Source organism: Cucurbita maxima, unplaced genomic scaffold, assembly GCF_002738345.1.
Source record: "Cucurbita maxima cultivar Rimu unplaced genomic scaffold, Cmax_1.0 Cma_Scf00070, whole genome shotgun sequence".
NCBI classification, from domain to species: domain Eukaryota; kingdom Viridiplantae; phylum Streptophyta; class Magnoliopsida; order Cucurbitales; family Cucurbitaceae; genus Cucurbita; species Cucurbita maxima.
The window spans coordinates 556,591-560,814 of record NW_019272086.1 but is presented as its reverse complement, the minus strand read 5'-3'; the positions used below and the strand labels follow the sequence as shown (position 1 = coordinate 560,814).

At 38.3% G+C, this 4,224-nt stretch overlaps 4 non-coding genes across 4 annotated transcripts; all 4 read right to left on the bottom strand.

Moving 5' to 3' along the window:
• Nucleotides 1–295: 295 nt before the first annotated feature.
• On the bottom strand, nt 296–366 carry TRNAG-GCC. The gene has a single exon. It is a non-coding gene; the product is annotated as a tRNA-Gly (tRNA).
• A 1,781-nt stretch (nt 367–2,147) lies between these two features.
• On the bottom strand, nt 2,148–2,218 carry TRNAG-GCC. Its single transcript has one exon. It is a non-coding gene; the product is annotated as a tRNA-Gly (tRNA).
• A 749-nt stretch (nt 2,219–2,967) lies between these two features.
• TRNAG-GCC lies at nt 2,968–3,038 on the bottom strand. The gene has a single exon. It is a non-coding gene; the product is annotated as a tRNA-Gly (tRNA).
• A 480-nt stretch (nt 3,039–3,518) lies between these two features.
• On the bottom strand, nt 3,519–3,589 carry TRNAG-GCC. Its single transcript has one exon. It is a non-coding gene; the product is annotated as a tRNA-Gly (tRNA).
• Between the last annotated feature and the right edge of the window lie 635 nt (nt 3,590–4,224).

Sequence of the window (4,224 nt, the reverse complement as noted above, 5' to 3'; positions counted from 1 at the left end):
ATCATAGGTAATCTTCAAGATGCACGAGTCGAGAATCGAACTGGGACTGTATCGTGGTATGATACTATTCTACCACTTGACCACTAGCGCATGTACCTTTGGGCCAATAAAAAACGTACTCGTATTTTGGTCCTACAGCTCTTCTGAAGCCCTCAACTTTTAGTTTCAACTCTCGATATAAAAAAAAAAAAGCTCGATAGTGCTACTCGGGAAATTTATAAATTTAAATGATATATTGACAAACCCAAGAAATTCGAAAAGTATGCAATAATATCATCATAGCATCTCTTCAAGATGCACCAGCCTAGAATCGAACTCGGGTCTGTACTGTGGCAGGGTACTATTCTACCACTAGACCACTGGTGCAACCAACTTTAGGTCTGTCCATAATTTACTCGAAATTTCGTACTGCAGTTCTTCTGAAGCCCTCAACTTTTAGTTTCACCTCTCGATTTAAAAATGAAAGCTCCATAGGTCTACTCGCGAAATCTATAAATGTAAATGATAGATTGTAACAAACCGAAGTTTGAACATTTTGCACTAATATCATCATAGGTAATCTTCAAGATGCACCAATCGAGAATCGTACTGAGACTGTATCGTGGAACGATACTATTCTACCACTAGACCAATAGTGCATGTACCTTTGGGCCAATAAAAAACATACTCGTAATTTGGAACTGTAGTTCTTCTGAAGCCCTCAAGTTTTAGTTTCACCTCTCGATTTCAAAAAGAAGGCTCCATAGTGCTACGCGTGAAATCTATAAATGTAAATGATAGATTGTAACAAACCGAAGTTTAAACATTTTGCACTAATATCATCATAGGTAATCTTCAAGATGCACTAGTCGAGAATCGAACTGGGACTGTATCGTGGTATGATACTATTCTACCACTTAACCACTAGCGCATATACCTTTGGGCCAATAAAAAACGTACTCGTATTTTGGTCCTACAGCTCTTCTGAAGCCCTCAACTTTTAGTTTCACCTCTCGATTTCAAAAAGAAGGCTCCATAGTGCTACGCGTGAAATCTATAAATGTAAATGATAGATTTTAACAAACCGAAGTTTGAACATTTTGCACTAATCATCATAGGTAATCTTCAAGATGCACTAGTCGAGAATCGAACTGGGACTGTATCGTGGTACGATACTATTCTACCACTTGACCACTAGCGCATGTACCTTTGGGCCAATAAAAAATTGTAACAAACCGAAGTTTGAACATTTTGCACTAATATCATCATAGGTAATCTTCAAGATGCACTAGTCGAGAATCGAACTGGGACTAACATTTTGCACTAATATCATCATAGGTAATCTTCAAGATGCACTAGTCGAGAATCGAACTGGGACTGTATCGTGGTATGATACTATTCTACCACTTAACCACTAGCGCATGTACCTTTGGGCCAATAAAAAACGTACTCGTATTTTGGTCCTACAGCTCTTCTGAAGCCCTCAACTTTTAGTTTCACCTCTCGATTTCAAAAAGAAGGCTCCATAGTGCTACGCGTGAAATCTATAAATGTAAATGATATGTTTTAACAAACCGAAGTTTGAACATTTTGCACTAATCATCATAGGTAATCTTCAAGATGCACGAGTCGAGAATCGAACTGGGACTGTATCGTTGTATGATACTATTCTACCACTTGACCACTAGCGCATGTACCTTTGGGCCAATAAAAAACGTACTCGTATTTTGGTCCTACAGCTCTTCTGAAGCCCTCAACTTTTAGTTTCACCTCTCGATTTCAAAAAGAAGGCTCCATAGTGCTACGCGTGAAATCTATAAATGTAAATGATATGTTTTAACAAACCGAAGTTTGAACATTTTGCACTAATCATCATAGGTAATCTTCAAGATGCACGAGTCGAGAATCGAACTGGGACTGTATCGTGGTAGGATACTATTCTACCACTTGACCACTAGCGCATGTACCTTTGGGCCAATAAAAAACGTACTCGTATTTTGGTCCTACAGCTCTTCTGAAGCCCTCAACTTTTAGTTTCAACTCTCGATATAAAAAAAAAAAAAAGCTCGATAGTGCTACTCGGGAAATTTATAAATTTAAATGATATATTGACAAACCCAAGAAATTCGAAAAGTATGCAATAATATCATCATAGCATCTCTTCAAGATGCACCAGCCGAGAATCGAACTCGGGTCTGTACCGTGGCAGGGTACTATTCTACCACTAGACCACTGGTGCAACCAACTTTAGGTCTGTCCATAATTTACTCCAAATTTCGTACTGCAGTTCTTCTGAAGCCCTCAACTTTTAGTTTCACCTCTCGATTTAAAAATGAAAGCTCCATAGGTCTACTCGCGAAATCTATAAATGTAAATGATAGATTGTAACAAACCGAAGTTTGAACATTTTGCACTAATATCATCATAGGTAATCTTCAAGATGCACCAGTCGAGAATCGAACTGAGACTGTATCGTGGAACGGTACTATTCTACCACTAGACCACTAGTGCATGTACCTTTGGCCCAATAAAAAACATACTCGTATTTTGGAACTGTAGTTCTTCTGAAGCCCTCAAGTTTTAGTTTCACCTCTCGATTTCAAAAAGAAGGCTCCATAGTGCTACGCGTGAAATCTATAAATGTAAATGATAGATTGTAACAAACCGAAGTTTGAACATTTTGCACTAATATCATCATAGGTAATCTTCAAGATGCACTAGTCGAGAATCGAACTGGGACTGTATCGTGGTATGATACTATTCTACCACTTGACCACTAGCGCATGTACCTTTGGGCCAATAAAAAACGTACTCGTATTTTGGTCCTACAGCTCTTCTGAAGCCCTCAACTTTTAGTTTCAACTCTCGATATAAAAAAAAAAAAGCTCGATAGTGCTACTCGGGAAATTTATAAATTTAAATGATATAGTGACAAACCCAAGAAATTCGAAAAGTATGCAATAATATCATCATAGCATCTCTTCAAGATGCACCAGCCGAGAATCGAACTCGGGTCTGTACCGTGGCAGGGTACTATTCTACCACTAGACCACTGGTGCAACCAACTTTAGGTCTGTCCATAATTTACTCGAAATTTCGTACTGCAGTTCTTCTGAAGCCCTCAACTTTTAGTTTCACCTCTCGATTTAAAAATGAAAGCTCCATAGGACTACTCGCGAAATCTATAAATGTAAATGATAGATTGTAACAAACCGAAGTTTGAACATTTTGCACTAATATCATCATAGGTAATCTTCAAGATGCACTAGTCGAGAATCGAACTGGGACTGTATCGTGGTATGATACTATTCTACCACTTGACCACTAGCGCATGTACCTTTGGGCCAATAAAAAACGTACTCGTATTTTGGTCCTACAGCTCTTCTGAAGCCCTCAACTTTTAGTTTCAACTCTCGATATAAAAAAAAAAAAAAAGCTCGATAGTGCTACTCGGGAAATTTATAAATTTAAATGATATATTGACAAACCCAAGAAATTCGAAAAGTATGCAATAATATCATCATAGCATCTCTTCGAGATGCACCAGCCGAGAATCGAACTCGGGTCTGTACCGTGGCAGGGTACTATTCTACCACTAGACCACTGGTGCAACCAACTTTAGGTCTGTCCATAATTTACTCGAAATTTCGTACTGCAGTTCTTCTGAAGCCCTCAACTTTTAGTTTCACCTCTCGATTTAAAAATGAAAGCTCCATAGGTCTACTCGCGAAATCTATAAATGTAAATGATAGATTGTAACAAACCGAAGTTTGAACATTTTGCACTAATATCATCATAGGTAATCTTCAAGATGCACCAGTCGAGAATCGAACTGAGACTGTATCGTGGAACGGTACTATTTTACCACTAGACCACTAGTGCATGTACCTTTGGGCCAATAAAAAACATACTCGTATTTTGGTCCTACAGCTCTTCTGAAGCCCTCAAGTTTTAGTTTCACCTCTCGATTTCAAAAAGAAGGCTCCATAGTGCTACGCGTGAAATCTATAAATGTAAATGATAGATTGTAACAAACCGAAGTTTGAACATTTTGCACTAATATCATCATAGGTAATCTTCAAGATGCACTAGTCGAGAATCGAACTGGGACTGTATCGTGGTATGATACTATTCTACCACTTGACCACTAGCGCATGTACCTTTGGGCCAATAAAAAACGTACTCGTATTTTGGTCCTACAGCTCTTCTGAAGCCCTCAACTTTTAGTTTCAACTCTCGATATAA